Here is a 20,125-nt window from a genome sequence, read left to right on the forward strand (position 1 = left end):
ATTCTGAATGCTGGCCGAGGACCCCAGATGTCCGGAAAGGCAAACCAATCTCCTAGGAATGAGATAGGGCAAAAAATAAAGACAAAAAAAGGGAGACATAGGATTTGGGGATGGGGATCTGTCCTGTGAAGGGAGTCATGGAGGAGAAGCTTCCACACAATAGGAACTCCTCTCACAAGCAGGCTCAGTGCGAAGCTTAGGAAGCTCAGAGGGAAGCACAACCGAGAAAATTCACCCCAGAGATCATGCCGAATGGCAGTTACCAGCGGGAACTGGCTCATATGCTGGGGTCTGCCCCCAGTGAGTGGGAGCTGGGTATGCTGGCTCGGGCTGTGTCACGGGTCCTCAGGGAAAGGACCGGGGTTGAATGCCGGAACATTCTGAGGTAGCTATACAACACAGCACAGGCAGAATGGGGAAAACCATGGAATCACCAGAGAAACAACGGAACATTCCTGCAGGAAGGTTCTAACGCCGCACTCTGAGCCCAGGCACGCTCACAGAACAAAGAATCATGACCTAGCAAATATCAAAGAGGGTCAAGCTGGCTGCCACCTATGGTCCCAGAGGCAGAGAAGCAGGCATGCAACAGCCAGAGATGGAAGGCAAGCAGCCACTGCAGTGCCAGCCCCAGAGACAGCGTCTGCCCCTAAAATCTGAGTGGATGGCCCACAGTCTCACCCACGTCTTCCTGGGATCATGGACAGCCCAGCTCTGCCAGGAGAGTCACAGCCTGAGTCCAGCTACCCTGGGGAGACGCATGCCCACCTGGGGCTGTGCCTTCACAGCTCACCAGGAGCCCGAGCAGCTTGGCCCTGCAACCATGTGTGGTCCAGCCACTGAGGGCACCCCACACATGCCAGCGGCACTTGCAATGTCCCTCTCTCTCCACAACACAGTTGAGCAAGTGAGCCCAAATGAGAGGCCACTCTCTCCCCTCTCGTGTCAGGGCAGAGATCAGACACTGAAGAAAAACTAGGAAGCAGAGGCGGGCCAGGTGAGCAGAGCAATGAAGGGGGAGCTTCTCTGGAAGTGGCAGGTGCAACAGAATAAAATCCTTCCGTTAAACTGAGATTGTGTACTTTAGGAGCAACTGTAGACTTTGAGAAGAAGTGCAAGCCAGAGCAAGGGAATATCTATAACTGAACTGATTCCACACTGCACACAACAGGTCCAGACACCTTCCTAGATATATTGGAGGACCTTCTGAGTAGGCAACTCAACTGAAGCAGGAAAATGGAGGGATCACATGAACATTCATCACATTATGACCATATAGAGATATACTTCCTGCCTCCTATAAAAGTTTTCTTTATTATTTTTTTAATTTTTTTATTACTTTTTAATTTAAATTTTTTATTATTTTTTTCTTTTTTTCTACCTTCCCTTCTTTTTTCTTTATTCCTTCATACTATACTAGCATACTTCATTACTCCGTTAATTTTTCATCTTGCTGCCTACTCTTACCTTTCTAAAAAACCTTTTTTTAAAAATAAATTTCATATTTTTGTTTCTGTTTTTTTTTAATATTGTACTTTTGAGAGTCTAATTTTTATTCCAGGTTTTTGCTTTTTGATCTTTTGTTGTTAATTTTGTATCTTTGAAACTCTAATTTTTAGTATCTATTTTACTTAGGGATGTGATTATTGAATTGATTGCTCTCTTCTCTCTTGATTCTCCTTTTTCCCCTCCTGTCATCTCTTTCTCCTTCTTGCTTCTTCTCTTCTCTACATAACTCTGTGAATCTTTCTGGGTGTTTCTGGCTGTGGAGAGTTGCTTCACAATTAACCTGGGGGTTTTGCCTTCGGTACTGTGTGAGCAGAGAAGTCTTCATGCTACTGTAAGAGGTCAGGACTGAAATCTAGAGGCAAGTGGCTCAAATCCAGGTTTTGGACCATCAGAAAATTCTTGACCCCAGGGAACATTAAAAGATGAAAGCCCACCCCAAAGCCTCCATACCTACACTGAGACCAAGCTTCACTCAAGAGCCAGCAAGCAATGCAAGACATTCCACGTCAATTCTTTAGCAAAACAGGTAACCCTGCACATTAGTAAAGAAGCTGCCCAAAGTCATACCAAACCCACAGACACTCCAAAACTCACTAATGGACACTGCTCTGCCCTCCAGAGAGATAATAGTGGAAATAAATGACTCAGAACCGGAATAAAGAAAAAAAAGAATAAAAAGAAATGATGACAGCCTAAGAGACAGAGACCTCTGGGGCAATGTTAAGTGGCCAACATTCGAATCAAAGGCATCCCAGAGGAAGAAGACAAAAGGAAATAACAGAAGAAAATATCTGAAGAGATAGTAGTTAAAAATTTCCCTAAGATGGGAAGGAAATAGCCACCCAAGTCCAAGAACCCCAGAGAGTCCCATACAGGATAAACCCAAGGAGAAACACACCAAGACACATATTAATCAAACTAATAAAAATTAAACACAAAGAAAAAATATGGAAAGCAGCAAGGGAAAAGCAACAAATAACATACAAGAGGATTCACCATAAGGATAACAGCTGATCTTTCAACACTAACTCTGAAGGCCAGAGGGAACGGCAGGATATAAAGTGATAGAAGGGGAAAGCCTATAACCAAGATTACTCTAACCAGCTAACACCTATCCTGCTCAAACTCTTTCAAAAAAACTGCAGATGAAGGCAAACTCCCAAACTCATTACAAGGCCACCATCAACTTGGTACCAAAAACAATGATGCCACAAAAAAAGAAAATTACAGGCCAATGTCACTGATGAACATGGATGCAAAATCCTCAACAAAATTCTAACAACAGAATCCAACAACATATTAAAAAGATCATACATTATTATCAAGTGGGCTTTTGCACCAGGATGCAAGAATTCCTCAGTATACATAAATCAATCAATGAGATACATCATATTAACAAACTGAAAGATAAAAACCATCTGATTATTTCAACAGATGCAGAGAAAGCATTTGACAAAATTTAACACCCATTTATGATTAAAAACTCTCCAGAAACTAGGCATAGAAGGAACATACCTCAATATAATAAAAGTCATATATGACAGACCCAGAGTAAACATCATCATTAATGGCAAAAAAAAGAATGCATTTTCTCTAATATCAGAAATAGGACAAAGGTGCTCACTCTGCTGCTGCTGCTGCTGCTGCTGCTGCTGCTGCTGCTACGTCACTTCAGTTGTGTCCATTCTGTGTGACCCCGTAGACAGCAGCCCACCAGGCTCCCCCGTCTCTGGGATTCCCCAGGCAAGAACACTGGAGTGGGTTGCCATTTCCTTCTCCAATGCATGAAAGGTGCTCACTCTAACTGCTACTATTCAACATAGTTTTGGAAGTCCTAGCCATAGTAATCAGAGGAGAAAAAGAAATAAGAGGAAGCCAGATTAGAAAAGAAGAAATAAAGCTCTCTCTGCAGATGACATGATTCTCTACACAGAAAACCCTAAAGATGCCACCAGAAAATTACTAGAGCTAATAAATGAATACAGTAAAGTTGTGATATATTAATTAATTAATATACAGAAATTCTTTGCATTCCCATAAACTAACAATGAAAAAAACAGAAAGAAATGAAGGAAACAATTGCATTCTCCATTGCAACAAAAAGAATAAAACATTTAGGAATAAATTTAGCTAAAGCAATAAAAGATCTGTACACAGAAAACTATAAAACACTAATGAAAGAAATCAAACATGACACAGATAGATGGAGCAATCTATCATATTCTTGGATTGGAAGAATCAATATTGTGAAAATAACTATACTACCCTAAGCACTCTATATATTCAACACAATCCTTATCAAACTACCAAAGGTATTTTTCACAGAACTAGAACAAATAATTTCACAATTTGTATAGAAACACAAAAGACCCCAAATAGCCAAAGTAATCTTGAGAAAGAAGAAGGGAACTGGAGGAATTAATCTTCCTGACTTCAGACTATACTACAAAGCTATAGTCATCAAGACAATATGGTACTGGCACGAAAACAGAAATGTAGATCAATGGAACAAAACAGAAAGGCCCGAGATAAATCCATGCACTGCTGGATACATTTTCTTTGACAAAGGAGGCAAGAAATATACAATGGAGAAAAAGTTTCCTCAACAAGTTTTGTTGGGGAAACATCAACTATGCATAAAAGAATGAAACCAGAACACTTTGTAACACCATATCCAAGAATAAACTCAAAATGAATTAAATACCTAAATGTAAGAGCATAAAATATAAAACATGAGCCTTGTAGCACTCCCCTTGCCCCCAAAAAAGGAGCAGAACAATAACTGAACAAAAATTTTTTAAAAATCAGAACACTAACAGATGTATTAGAAAAAATAAAGATGTAGATGAAACAACTGAGAGGTAAAACAGAAACAACGGTGATTTCAAAAAACCCAGAGAAGACTCAGGGTTGTGGCTTAGGTGGAGGCGGGTTTAGGCGGGGTTTAGGCCTATGCTCAGGACACAGGCATCCCGAAAAGGCCCTGGAGGGTTGGGGGCCTGGGGCTTAGGGTCAGCATGGGCTGAGGGGCCCCAGAGTTTCTCTGGCCTCCTTGGAGAATGTAGGATCAGGTCCAGGCCTGGCATGCTAGCTGAGCTCCTCCCCTCCCCTATCCTCTGATCCCCCAAAGTTCCCTTCCCGTTGGCCTCTACTTTTTCTCTGAAAAAAACTATCAGGTTGGTGCAAATGTAACTGTGGTTTTGGACCCTGAATTTTAAATCATTATAACTAGGCTGTTACACTGTATTAATTAAAATAGGAACCATCACAATCAACACATTTTTGCCAATGAAAAATAAGTTTGTTTATTCCTATAGTGTATAAATCCGTGCTTGGGGATTTGATGAACTCTTGGAAAGCATTTTCTGCCTCCTGCTGGTTGTGGAAATGTTTTCCCTGCAAAAAGATTTTGAGATGCTTGAAGGAAGTGGTAGTCCACTGGCGAGAGGTCGGGTGAATATGGCAGATGAGACAAAATTTTGGAGCCCAATTCATTCAACTTTTGAAGTGTTGGTTGGGTGATGTGTGGTTGGGCACTGTCATGGAGAAAAATTGGGCCCATTCTGTTGACCAATGCCGGCTGCAGGCATTGCACTTTTTAGTGCCTCTCATCGACTTGCTGAGCACACTTGTTATACAATGGTCTCGCTGGAATTCAGAAACCTGCAGTGGATCAGACTGGCAGCAGACCACCAAACAGTGACCATGACTTTTTTCTGGTGCAAGTTTGGCTTTGGGAAGTGCTTTGGAGCTTCTTTTCAGTCCAACAACTGATCAAGCCACGGCTGGCTGTCATATAAAATCCACTTTTTTGTCAGATTTCACAATTTGATTGAGAAATGGTTTGGTGTTGTGCAGAATAAGAGAAGATAGCACTTCAAAACAATGATTTTTAAAGGTTTTATTGAGCTTTTGCATCTTTACAATTTGCTTCAAATCGAAATGACTGTAGAACGGTTGACAATAAGTTCTTGGGCAGCATCTTGTGTAGTTCTAAGAGGATCAGCTTTGATGATGGCTCTCAACTGTTGTTGTCAACTTCTAATGGCCGGCCACTAAGCTCCTCATCTTCAAGGCTCTCTTCTCCTTTGTAAAACTTCTTGAATCACCCTGAACTGTACATTTGTTAGTAGTTCCTGGGGCAAATATGTTACTGACATTGCAAGTTGTCTCCCTGCTTTACAACCAATTTTGAACTTGAATAAAAAAATAGCTTGTATTTGCTCTTTGTCTAACATCATTTCTATAGCCTAAAATAAATATAAATTAAGTAATAATTCATTCAAAAAAACATAAAGAGAAATGTTCATTAAAATGATGTATAACATAACCGCATTTCACAATGTAAAAAGACAAATATATATAAGGGATTAGATCTGATAGACACAGTGCCTGAAGAACTACGGATGGATGTTCGTAACACTGTACAGACGGTGGTGATAAAAACTATTCCCAAGAAAAGGATATGCAAAAGGCAAAATGGTTGGTTGAGGAGGTCTTACAAATAGCTGAGAAAAGAAGAGAAGCAAAAGGCAAAGGGGAAAAGGAAAGATATACCCATCTGAAGGCAATGTCCCAAAGTAAAACAAGGAGAGATAAAAAAGCCTTCTTAACTGAACAGTGGAAAAGAAATAGAGGAAAACAATAGAATAGGAAACACTAGAGATCTCTTCAAGAAAATTGGAGATACCAAGGGAGCATTTCATGCAAAGATGGGCTCGATAAAGGACAGAAACAGTGTGTATCTAACAGAAGCAGAAGATACTAAGAAGAGGTGGTAAGAGTACACAGAGCTACACAAAAAAAGTTCTTAGTGATCCGGAAGACCACACTGGTGTGGTCACTCACCTAGAGCCAGAAAACCTGGAGTGTGAAGTCAAGTGGACCTTAGGAAGCATTACTATGAACAAAGCTAGTGGAGGTGATGGAATTCCAGTCGAGCTCTTTCAAATCCTGAAAGATGATGCTGTGAAAGTGCTGCACTCAATATGCCAGTGAATTAGGAAAACTCAGCAGTGACCACAGGACTGGAAAAGGTTGGTTTTCATTCCAATCCCAAAGAAAGGCAATGAGAAAGAATGTTCAAAACTACCAAACAATTGCACTCATTTTACATGCTAGCAAGGTAATGCTCAAAATCCTCCTAGCTAGCATTCAACAGTATACAAACCAAGAATTTCCAGATATACAAGCTGAATTTTAAAAAGCCAGATAAACCAGAGATCAGATTGCCAACATCCAGTGGATCACAGAAAAAGCAAGAGAATTCCAGAAAATCACCTATTTCTGCTTCACTGACTACACTAAATCCTTTGACTGTGTGGATCAAAACAAACGGAAAATTTCTTAAAGAGATGGGAATACCAGACCACCTTACCTGCCTCCTAAGAAACCTGTATGCAGGTCAGGAAGCAACAATTAGAACTGGACATGGAACAACAGACTGGTTCAAAATTGGAAAAGGAGTACATCAAAGCTGTATATTGTCACCCTGCTTATTTTACTGATATGGGGAGTACATCATGAGAAACGCTGGGCTGGATGAAGCACAAGCTGGAATAAAGATTGCTGGGAGAAATATTAATAAACACCCTTATGGCAGAAAGCAAAGAGGAACTAAAGAGACTCTTGATGAAGGTGAAAGAGGAATGAAAATGTCAGCTTAAATTTTATCATTCAAAAAATGAAGATCATGGCATCTTGTCCCATCACTTCATAGCAAATAGATGGGGAAACAGTGGAAACAGTGGAAACAGTGGCAGACTTTATTTTCTTGGGCTCCAAAATCATGTGGACAGTGATAGCAGCCATGAAATTAGTAGATGCTTGCTCCTTGGAAGAAAAGCTATGGCAAAACTAGACTAAAACTGGTGTATTAAAATGCAGAGATATCACTTTCTTGACAAAGCTCCATCTAGTCAAAGCTTTTGTTTTTCCAGTAGTCATGTATGGACATGAGAGTTGGACCATGAAGAAAGGTGAGCAATGAAGAACTGATGCTTTCAAACCATGGTGTTGGAGAAGGCTCTTGAGAGTCCCCTGAACAGTAAGGAAATCAAACAGTCAGTCTTAAAGGAAATCAACCTTGAATATTCATCGAAAGGATTGATACTGAAGCTGAAGCTCCAATACTTTGGCCACCTGATGTGAAGAGTTGACTTACTGGAAAAGACCCTGATGCTGAGAAAGACTGAGGGCAGGAGAAGAAGGGGGCAATAAAGGATGAGATGGTTGGATGGCATCATTGACTCAATGGAGCAAATTCAGGGAGATAGCAAAGGACAGGGAAGCCTGGTGTGCTGCAGTCCATGGGGTCACATAGAGTTGGACATGACTAAGCAATTGAAAAACAACAAATATACTGGCAAATTATTTTTGACATGGGTTTTAAGATGATAAATGGAGAAAGGACAGTAAATCAGCTTGTGTCCTGCCCCCACGCCCACCTCACAAGCCCTCCAGTCTGTTCATCAGCCTTCACTGCCCCGGACCCCACTTGGACATAATTTTCCCCCTTCTGAAGTGGAATTCAGGGCCTCTCTCCACTGAGTCCTCTTTAACCACATGCCCCACTCTCTCTCTCCATGCTGTATTGCAGGATACAAGTGTCTGCTCCTCTCCTGTCCTGCACACTGCACCCCACATGGCCAGGGGAAAATCCCCTCCCTCAGCAGACCCCCACCACCCACCTGCCCACGGAACATCTTTCCTTCTAGACGGGGCACACTGTGTCTTCTCTCAGGTCTTTGCCTGGGCCCTGGAGGCCCTGGGATGGGGGTGGATCCTCTAACCATGTCTGTCCTGCTCCCTTTCCCTTTCCCCCACTTGCATGAGTCTCCTTGCTGCTATAGAACTTTCCAGAGTTCTGCCTCTGAAAACTGTTCCCCACTGGAATGCCATTTTTTTTAAGAGTCACACAGCTGCCCCTCTCCACTCTCACACACACACATCTCATAGACAGACACATGCATATGCTCACAAGCACACACACAAGCACATTTGCACAAAGACAATCACATACAGAGACACAGCAGGCCCTCCTTATTCCTCTTCCCTGCTTTACTTTTCTGCATAGAATTTATCACCATTTGTCAAATTATATGCTTGTTTTTCTTTGTAACTGCCTCATCCCACACCTTGGAATATAAGATCCCAGAGCACAACGAGATTGTTTACTCATGGCTATGTTCCCAGCACCCCTGGGGGGTGTTTAGTACAACTAGGTCTCCAGTAAATATTTATTGAGTAAATACACACCACAGAGCTCAGAATAAAAGAATTCTGGCCCAGGTCACAAAGTGCTGAGGCTGGGATGTGACCAGGTATCTTTGACCTCAGTCTGCAGAGTCCAACTCTCACCATAGCAAGGTCTCATGCCTGATGTCCACTCTGCTCCACTGAACTGCAGCTTCACCTGGGGTCAAATGTAAATGTGTTTAACCCCAGCTGTGTCACTCGGGTGAGAGGTGTCTGAGGCTACCTAAGCTGTGTCTGCCACAAACAGCCTGGAGGTGCCATGGGAGCAGCTGGAGGACCCGGTGCTCCTGTTGGGCCACACATCCATGGCAATGGCTCAGCCACCTGCTAGCTTCCTTGGGCCTGTGGACTCTCTCTGGGAATGGAGGCTCTGGCTTCCTGAAGCGGTGGAAGGTCCCCAGGGCCTCCATCTGTCCTGGATACCTGGGTCTGGACAGAAATCTGCAGGGATGGTGTGGAAACAAGTATGTCGGTCAAACAGCCCTGAGAACCCAGCACAGACCTGGGGGCCCCCAGAGGCCCAACACAGCAACAAGAGGCCTATGCAAAGGTTGCATGCTAAATATGTCAAAAATAAATCAGCAAATCCAGATAAACCTCAGTATCTTTTTCATGCTTTGCTTAGGAAGTAGCGATTTAAATTGTCCATTAAGAAGGTATTTATCTGCCAAAAAACTTGAATGTATATATGAAAAAGCTGTTAATATAACAGTATAATGTTTGTTAAATCACTTTTCATGTTAAAACATACTACATTTTTCAATACCTTTCCATTGTACAGGACTTTCCAATATGAAACATGCTTTTACACAGATTATTTCTGATTTCAGTAAATCCGGGTGAGACTGACAAGGTCATTACTGCCCACATTCTCAGAGAAAGAAGCAGGGCCTTGAGCTCAGTTCATTCATGATGCCTGTCCAGGCCTCAGTCTAGTGCTGACATCTGACCAGCCCTGCGGAGCTCTGCCCTGCCCCACCCCCAACAGGAGCCCACTGCACTTTGGATTGGGAGGGGGGGGTCCTCCCACCACAGGGGGCACCCTCTCTCCACTCCCCCAACAGGAAGCATTTCATAAAGTGTGGCCTAGAGTGGCGACCAGCATTGACAGGTCCACAAACATTCATTTATCCGACTCCCCACCCCCATGATCTTTATGGAAAAAAGGGAACTGTCAAAATTCCAAAAGTTTCAGTAATGGCATTGCATCCTTAAAATTTTGTTAAGAAGGTATACTCATGTCAAGTGTTCTTATCACAGTAAAAGAAAATTTTCAAAGAATTAGAGGATGAAAAACTGAGAAAACAATCAGCTGTTAGTTTGAATGATGCTATTTTGGACTGCAAAGAGATCAAACCAGTCAATCCTAAAAGAAATTGACCCTGAATATTCATTGGAAGGACTGATGCTAAAGCTGAAGCTCCAGTACTCGGGCCACCTGATGTGAAGGGTCAACACACTGGGAAAGACCCTGATGCTGGGAAAGATTGAGGGCAGGAGGAGAAGGGGTGGCGGAGGATGAGATGGTTAGATAGCATCACTGACTCAATGAATATGAATTTGAGCAAACTCCGGGGGATAGTGGAGGGCAGAGGAGTCTGGCAAGGTACCGTCCACAGGATTGCAAAGAATTGGGCACAGTTTAGTGACTGAACAACAACAATAACAATAACCATTTAGAGTTAGTTTTAAGCTCTTCCATAAAATGTTTATTGTTGGTGACTCTACAGTGCATGAGTCACTATATTCCATCTCAAAAGCATCATATATTCAAAGAGTATAATTTTTAACTTTAGATTTGTAAGAGGAGAGTAAGTTGTAAAGTTTACACATGATAGGAAGGCCTTTCACTGTTAATATGCCAGGCACAAAAATAAACCAAAGATTTCTATTATATATTCAAATTAATATTTTAAAATTAACTGAGGCTTGCTGCCACTCCCACTAATATATACACATAAATGCTCCCTTACTCCATCTCTCCCTATTGTACATAATTTTTAAAAACTGTCACTAATCATTACATTAGCAGACTCTAAGTTAAATGGATAGTATCCAGTGCTTGCAAGTGGGAAAAAAAAAAAAAAAGCAACCTTGTATTGATGCTAGTAATTTGGGACAAGATTTTAAGCTTTTGTTTAAATGAACTTTGGCAATAACTATGCAAATTAAGGGATTCCCAGATGGCACTAGTAGTAAGCAACCCACCTGCCAATGCAGGAAATGCAGGTTCAATCCCTGAGTTGATTGAAGATCCCCTGGAGGACGGCATGACAACCCACTTCAGTATTTTTGCCTAGAGAATCTCATGGACAGAGGAGCCTGGTAGGTTACAGTCTATAGGATCACAAAGAATAGGACATGACTAAAGCAACTTAGCACACACACACACACAAATTAAACCTAGAGAATAGACCTAGAGAAAAGCAACTTCTTTTCAACTAATTTGTTTAGGGAAAAACTAGAGACACCATCAAGAGCATACTGGTTAAAAAATAGGCCATGGAGCCACAATGAGGAATATTTTTCACCAATTAAATACAATGGAGCACATCTATTAACTTTATGTAAAAGGTGATCTATTATTCTTACAACAAAATGAGGTTTAAAAATCAAACCAAATGAGGTTTTGGTGCAAAAAAAATTACAGAAAACAAAATTACCACTGAGAGATGCAGCATCCCACTCACCTCCAAATTCTCCTTCTCAGAATCATGTGATACTGACCAGCAAATCAGCCTGGAAATAAAATATTTACTTGCCTTCTCATGCAGCGTGTCCTGCTCTCATTCAATCCTGCACCTATGAAGTACGCAATAACTTTGAAGTAGTTCTCAACATGCAGCACATCTGTGAATTGCTCAGAGAGCCCCTTTGCTGTGAAAGAGACCCAAGTGCTGCCTAGTCAGACAGACAATTAGAAAACACCAACATCAAAACAAGAATCACATTCTATGGTAACCCTGTTTGCTCAGGAAGCAAAGGAATGAGCTCTTCGGAGTAAGGCCCTCTCCTTGAAATGGCTCAGGCTTTGTGACTTGACCAGTGATGGACAGAGCTGCTTATTTAGTTCAGCTGTAACTAGTTTAGTGTCTGTTCCATAAAACCAAAGCTTTTTTGCCCATGTGTATACAATTTGTTAACTAATTATTTGATTTCCACGATCTAAAACAGACACAACGATCTGACTGACTGATAAGCAATTATCGGTATACCTTAAACTTCTCAGAAGTTTCCCTGACTCTGGCACCCCCAGGCCCAGGCTAATCTAAAGGGCTTTCACGTTTACTGTTGTACTAGTGCCCTGTCTTCTAAGTATCTCCTGACTTTTCTCACTACAAAAACTCCTTGGGTTAAAGATGGAGATAGTCTCTATTATACCCCGAAGTTGTATGGCAGTGCCAGAGCAGAACAGACATAGATTCCCATTCGGAAAGGATGTAGAAGGCATCTGACAATGCATTGGAGACATGGACATTCAGGGTCATTCCCTGTATTTTGTGTTACCTACAGACAGTGAATGAGAAACATGCATGGGAAACTAAGAAAAAAAATAGAAGTTGCAAGAAAAGGTCTAAGAGAGACACAAAAGACTGCACGAATCCAGAGACATTGAGGGTATTGGAGACAGGCTTAAGGACAAGGCAGCACTTGGATTTGCACAAAAGAATGAGCATTTTCAGGGAGACTGGCATACTTGGATGGGTTTTGAGGGGAGCATCAACAGAGTGGCTGAGGCAAGACAGGGTGGGCTAGATAAAACATGGTCCTGCTAGGATCCAGGGTCCTCATGCAGTTAGGGACAGAAGCTTAATTAATCTCTCCACTGCCCCCCTAGCTCAGAAACCCAGTCAGCCTTGACTCAGAAATCCCACATTCTCTTTGCCTGTGGACAGTGTAATGTACAAATCATTAAGTAGATTCGTGATGGTGTACAGAAAAATGTCAGCAGTTTACTTTCACACCATGTTTTTAAAAGCAAGGCTTGTTGTATAAATACAATGTAGAAACTCTAGAAAACAAACATTTTCAGAGCTTTAAAGCACCTTTGTTCCACATCCACAGTGAAATGACACTGCACACAGAGCCTGAAACTTGTGACGCCACTTGGAAAGCATGCATAGCTAGACTCCGATATGTGTTTGGGGGAGACTTCCCTGGTGGCTCAGATGGTAAAGCGTACGCTTATAATGCGGAAGACCCGGGTTCAATCCCTGGGTCAGGAAGATCCTCTGGAGAAGGAAATGGCAACCCATTCCAGTACTCTTGCCTGGAAAATCCCCTGGACGGAGGAGCATGGTAGGCTACATACAGTCCATGTGGTCGCAGAATCGGACACGACTGAGTGACATCACTCACCCTTGCTGAGGCCATGCTTGTTTGCTTTTGCATTTAACTGAAAGCATTTGGAAGTGACAAAACTTTCTTTTAAAAATAATCAATAGGTCTTTTTTTCAGTAATCAAATTTTGCCATCAGTCAGTTCAGATGACTAAAATTTTTATTTAGCCTCCGTTGTGAATAAAAGCAAAAAAAAAAAAAAAATGATCTTGGCCTTTGTTGATGGGGGTTAGCTTGCTTGCCTACAAGTGCTATTTTAGTAATGGAAACTGTCTTTTATTTTTCCCTGCCTCATTTACGTTATGCTAAGCCAGCTTGTAATTTCCCATTAAAAACATGAAAGATTACTCAGCCATAAATAGGAACAACTTTGAGTCAGTTCTAATGAGGTGAATGAACCTAAAACCTATTATATAGAGTGAAGTGAGTCAGAAAGAGAAAGATAAATACCTTATTCTAACAGTTATATATGGAATCTAGAAAAATGGTACTGAAGAATTTATTTACAGGGCAACAATGGAGAAACAGAGAGACAATAGACTTATGGACATGGGGAGAGGGGAGGAGAGGGTGAGATGTATGGAGAGAGTAACATGGAAACTTACATTACCATATGTAAAACAGATAGTCAATGGGAATTTGCTGCATGTCTCAGGAAACTCAAACAGGGGCTCTGTACCAACCTAGAGGGGTGGGATGGGGAGGGAGATGGGAGGGAAGTTCAAAGGGAGGGGACATATGTATACCTATGGCTGATTCATGTTGAGGTTTGACAGAAAACAAAATTCTGTAAAGCAATTATCCTTCAATAAAAAAATAAATTAATTTTAAAAGCCATGAAACATATACCTTATATAATTTAAATTCATTTGACCACTTCCTTATAAAATACCATGATAAAAACTAAATTACACTATAGATGCACGCAAAGGCTTTCTAAAACACAGAAAAGGGTTTCTGGGGAAAACCTTCAGCACTGAGAACCCTGCAGGATGCGCAGAGGTCAGGGCGCTGGCTGGGACTCTGGCTGACGAGGCAGGGCATGCTGCGAGCCGGTGCTGCTGGGGCGGGCTCTCCCCAGCTCACCATAGTCCCTAAGGGTCTTCATTCACCAAGCCAGGGGCCTACAGAAGCCTTACTGCAGAGAACTTTAAAAGGCATCTCACAGTTTCTGAGAGTCATCTCTCATCCTTCTGTTTGCAAGCTAAATAAGCTTTCTTGATCCTTTCCACACAAGTCACATGTTCTGCCAACCATCTAATGATGCCATGGGTTTCCTGCAGTCTTAAATTCTCTGTGACATCCTTCCTCAGTCACAGGAATGAGAAGCAAGCCCAGCCCTTGCGTTAGTGGTTCTGAATCAGGTTACACCAAACGCAGTGCACCTAATCATCTGGATTCCTCCAAAAACATTTCTGATCTGAAACCCTATCAACAGTTTTCTGTTCTAATATTTTGAAAATTCAATTAAGAGTCTGATGAATGTCATATAAGCTCATGTATTTCACCAAATAAATAAAAGATTATACATTGAAGGTGTCTGAGTTCATTCTTCCCTATGCCTGTGTCTTCATTTCCTTTGTCTAAACCAGAATAGTGGCTTAGACCTCCTCAGACAACTGTGCAGGCTGCCAGATCAGAAGCCAAATGTCCCATAACTTACTTTTCAGAAGTCTTCTCATGCCTGATACCACCCACCATAGAAAGGGAGTAGATTGCTTCTGTCATTTCTGGCAAAGAACATGGCAGCAGGTATAAGGATCATATCCAGATTCAGCCATACAGAGAATCTTCATAATGAGAGGAAAAACAACGCTTCTCATGATGACAGCTAGGTATTTTATCTGTAATTTGGTATGACTCTTTTCCTTGCCTCAAAACTAAAAATTCACTAGAATGTGTTCAGATAAAGGCTATAACTTATGCAAATTCTGGGTTCCAAAGAGAACTCTCACTGAGGATTAAAACTCAATTCAAGCAAAAGGGCCCAGTAAATAGCCACTGGAGGGATCTGCCATACCAGCCAATACAGCTCCCAAAGCCTTTTCTTTAATATTAAAAATCTATTTAATACTCATGTGGTCAAGCCATGAACATTCAAAGTACGTCTCCCCCAGTGAGTGGGGTCAGCCGTAAGCAGATGGGCTCAGTTACAAGCTATTAGACACTGACTGTGAGAAGATGAGCTACTGTAGCGTAACAGGATGGGAGGGCCTCAGTTCTGCCCAGCCACTCCTCGTTCACAGCCTGTTCTTTCCCTCCCTGCTCACAGAGCCAAGGAACACTGCACACAATGTATTCCAACCCCTGTCTAGGGACTAGCCCCCTCTGGTCCACACACACAAGGCATGACTGTGGAGGTGAAGAATGCTAGTAAGTACATTTCTTGATTACTGATTATACTTTTATCTTTAATTTAGAATCAGTAAATGAGTGAATATTTAATTAATTTTATGTGAATTATTTTTAGAAAAGGGAAGTAGTTAAAAACAACAACAACAACAACAACTGCACCAGAATGTTTGTTACAATTCAGATCAAGTCCAAAATTTCCCAACCCAAACAGCCTGATTAAATAGGAAAAGCCCTCAACCTAACATCAGAATTAGTAGTCCCTGGTTCTGTCACTGTGAATCCATCATTCTTCAGGACCTCAGTTTTCTAATTTGCAAACTAAATGTTTGCCAAGTGAAAGTGAAGTCACTCAGTCGTGTCTGACTCTTTGAGACCCCATGGACTGTAGCCTATCAGGCTCCTTCGTCCCTGGGATTTTCTAGGCAAGAGTGCTGGAGTGGATTGCCATTTCCTTCTCCAGGGGATCTCCCAAACCCAGGAATCGAACCCCAGTCTCCTGCATTGCAGGCAGACGCTTTACTGTCTGAGCCACCAGGGAATGTTTGTCAAGGTTAGTGCCTATAAGTGTTAGCTTTCACCATAGCCGACACTTAGTGGCTTAAAACAACAACCGTTAATTATTTCTCATGAGTCTGTACTTCAACTGGGTGGTCCTGGTTAGCTGGGTCAAGCTTGGCTCATTTTGGCTGAGCTCACTGGTGGGTGCCATGAGGAGATGTCTCACCTGGGACAGCATCAGCTGGAATGGCCCATCCCTATTCCATGCAACCTGGCATTCCTGGCCAACACACCTGGTTTCCCTGGTGGATGGGAAGGGTCTCAAGCAAATAAGTGAGAACAAGGCCTCTTGCCTCCCGGGCTTGGAAATGAGAGGTAACTTCTATCTCTTTCTATTGTTCAAAGTGAGTCTAAGCCTGATACAAAGGATCGAGAAAGAGACTCCTCTGAATGGCAGAGATTAAAATCTCACACTGCAGATGCAGAGGGATGTGGACACAGAGAGGGGCGTAACTAGAACCACTGCTTGTAGGCAAGCATTCAAGATGCCCACTGAACTTTAAAACACTATCATGTATCACTCGTTCCCCAGTGGGTTTCCTAGAGATTATCCTCACTGAAAGCCAGCCCCTAAAATATCAACTTCTGCATGCAAAAGTGAACTGGGAATTATCTGGGGAAGACACGATTCTGCTAGGAATATAACCAAAAGAAAAGTAAGTCTGAGAAAGTGAGAGTCTTTTTTTATTTAATTCTCCACCAACCTATCATTTGCCATTAAAGTTCCAGATGATGCTCTGTCTGGGGCTGGCATGAACCAGTTCTCAGAGCTGTTCAGGGATTGTGTTGGAGGCTATATGTTCAATTTACCTTACTTTCAAGCAAGGTTATGGAAGTGTTTGTTATTTTTAAAATAATATTTATGCCTGGGACCAGTCCCACAGGCTAAGAAAACAAGTTCGCTGACAAACTCCCACAAGGCCTCTTTCATGAGACTGCTGTACTACCATTCTGTCCCCTTTTATTCCAGCCACTCCATAGACTGTTAGCCCTTGCCAAGATTTAAATTCAGCTTCCAGCGAAATCTTACCCATTCACAATATAAGTACCCTATTTTCTGAATTTATTTCTAGCTTTTGTACTTAAATCATCATGAAGACCTGTTTCTCCAAACACCTCCCCTGCTCCCATTCAATTTTAAATAGAACTTAATTTTTTTAAAGTATCACTGTAATTCCCAATAGTCCTTCATCTTGTAAAAGAACAGAGTTTTCTATGTGCCTGATTTAGTACTCTCCTGTTGCCTCTCTACCCTTTGCCTTTGCATTTTCTTTCAGCAATTGCCAGTTCTTTGGGACTATTAACAACTGTCTTCACTGTTCAACACACAATTCTCAAAGGTGCTATGGTAATATTCATGCCTGATCTTGCCAATGGCCCAAAATCAAGGTTCTGGTTGGCCCATGCTCTTTCTGAAAACCCTAGAGGAGAATCTATCCATGACTTTCAAGCTTCTGGTGTTGCCAACAACCTCTGGTGTTCCTTAGCTTATACACTCATCACTCCAACCTCTGCCTCCATCACTGCTGGGCCCTCTGCCTTTATGTCTCTATGCACCTGTCTCTCCTCTTGCTATAACAGTCATATTGAAATACAACCCACTCTACTACACTATTAATTCAGTTCAGTTGCTCAGTCATGTCTAATTCTTTGTAATCCCATGGACTATAGCATGTTAGGCTTCCCTGTCTATCAACAACTCCCAGAGCTTGCTCAAACTCATGTCCATCCAGTCAGTGATGCTATCCAATCATGTCATCCTCTGTCATCCCCTTATCCTCCTGCCTTCAATCTTTCCCAGCATCAGGGTCTTTTCCAGTGAGTCAGCTCTTCACATCAGGTGGCTAAAGATTGGAGCTTCAGCTTCAGCATCAGTCCTTGCAATGAATATTCAGGAATGATTTCCTTTAGGGTTGACAGGTTGGCTCTCCTTGCAGTCCAAGGGACTCTCAAGAGTCTTCTCCAACACCACAGTTCAAAAGCATCAATTCTTTGGTGCTCAGCTTTCTTTGTGGTCCAACTCTCACATCCATACATGACTACTGGAAACACCATAACTTTGACTAGATGGACCTTTGTTGGCAAAGTAATGTCTGGTTTTTAATATGCTGTCTAGGTTCGTCATAACTTTTCTTCCAAGGAGCAAATGTCTTTTAATTTCATGGCTGCAGTCACCATCTGCAATGATTCTGGAGCCCAAGAAAAAATACAGTCTGTCACGGTTTCCATTATTTCCCCATCTATTTGCCACTAAGTGATGGGACTATATGCCATGATCTTAGCTTTTTGAACGTTGAGTTTTAAGCCAGATTTTTCACTCTCCTCTTTCACTTTCATCAAGAGGTTTTTTAGTTCCTCTTTGCTTTCTGCCATAAGGATGGTATCATCAGCATATCGACTACACTATGACCATATCTTAACTAGCTACAACAATCCTATTTCGAAATAAGGTCATATTCTGAGGTTCTAGGAAGGATATGCATTTTGCGGAGACACCATCCAACAATAAAGGCCTGTTTATTAGATCAGCTGTTATTTATTGAACCAATAATAAGGTCATCATGCAAAAGACATTTCATCCTGACAAAAGCAGCCTCAGGGAGAGACTATGACTATCCCTGGACTATCTCTGTATTAAGAAGGAGCCCTGTAGCTTTTGAGGGCCTGGGATGACTCAAAGAAGACATGTCTTTCCTAGAGAGATTACTTTCTTCCAAACAGATGTGACTCCTTTGAAATTTAACATACTACCTCACATTTCACCTGATTATTCTCAGCTCCAAATGAGGAGAACCTGGACAATGACCCAGTGATGCTGGTGCTAAGTATGTCCTCTAGAAGGAGTATTCTTCCTTCTGTCACTTCAGTATTCCATACATGGCATGTGTTCCAGTTTCACTATGGTAGTTTTATTTTACTTCTACAGATTTCATAATGTGTTATAATCAGAGCTTATTTTTCCTTTTCTAAATATGGGGTTTTTCCCATGGCACAGACAAGAGCTAAGAACTTGGTTTTCCAAACTTAGAAATACTGTGAGAAGAACTTAGTAAATGGTCAAAATATCAAGTGATAAGATGAAACAAGGTGTATTCGTTGGAGTTCTTCAAAGAAAGAAAAGCAATAGGACATATAGAGAGAGATTTGTTAAAAGGAATTGGCTTATGGAATAATGAGCAAGTCGCAAGATCTGGAAAATGAATGGGCAAGGTGCAGACCCAGGAGGGCTGGTAGGCAGCTCCAGTCCATGTCTCAGGGGCTAAAGTAAAGAGAATCAATGATGGAATTCTTATTTGAAGGCTGCAGGCTCAAGGCATCAAGATTTTGTGTTTCAGTTTGAATAAAAAAGAAAAAACTTGATGTTCCAGTTTGAAGGTGACCAAGTACGACAAAGTCTCTCTGACTCAGAGAAGGTCAGTCTTTTTGCTTGACTCAGGCCTTCAAGTGGTTGGATGAAGGTCACCCACGTTAGGAAAGACAGTCTACTTTTACTTTGTCCACTCATTTAAATGTTAATCTCATCCCAAAACACCCTCACAGACACATCTAGAATACAGTTTTACCCAATGTCTGTGCATGCTCTGACTCACTCAAGTTGATATATAAAATTAACCATCACCCAAGTTCAGTCAATAAAGGATATGCCTGTAGTGCAGGAGACCCAGGTTCAATCCCTAGGTTGGGAAGATCCCCTAGAGAATAAAACGGCCACCCACTCCAGTATTCTCGTCTGGAAAATCGTATGGACAGAGGAGCCTGGAGGGCTACAGTCCATGAGGTTGCAAAAGTTGGACATGACTTAGCGACTAAACCACCACCAAGGAAAACCCACATTCTATGTGCTCAGCATCTCTGAGAGCCTGGATAAATAGTAACAAGGACCATTGTGTTATTATAAATAGTAACAAAGACTAAGCCCTTGATGTGACCCAACTGGAAAACCCTGTTTTGTGAGCCAGGGTACAACACAAGTGTGTGCTGGGCTCTGATGATGATCAAAGTTGCACTGCAGAGAAGATACAACCTTAGAACTTGCCCTACCTCCGACCCGCGGGCCTCAGTCCTAAACGCTGTGTAGGACTAGAGAGAAACAAACATAGAAAACC

At 41.9% G+C, this 20,125-nt stretch overlaps 1 protein-coding gene and 1 long non-coding RNA gene across 2 annotated transcripts in view; both read right to left on the reverse strand.

The window, feature by feature from the left end:
• The window catches only part of GABRG3 (gamma-aminobutyric acid type A receptor subunit gamma3), an 838,213-nt gene that overhangs the window by 638,858 nt on the left and 179,230 nt on the right, over positions 1-20,125 (reverse strand). The window lies entirely within an intron of this gene.
• On the reverse strand, positions 8,678-12,808 carry LOC123330704. The gene is made up of 3 exons (XR_006546778.2): positions 11,457-12,808; positions 10,975-11,024; positions 8,678-9,207 (listed from the first exon to the last, which is right to left on the reverse strand). It is a non-coding gene; the product is annotated as an uncharacterized LOC123330704 (long non-coding RNA).

Source organism: Bubalus bubalis, chromosome 20 (genome assembly GCF_019923935.1).
Source record: "Bubalus bubalis isolate 160015118507 breed Murrah chromosome 20, NDDB_SH_1, whole genome shotgun sequence".
NCBI lineage: Eukaryota > Metazoa > Chordata > Mammalia > Artiodactyla > Bovidae > Bubalus > Bubalus bubalis.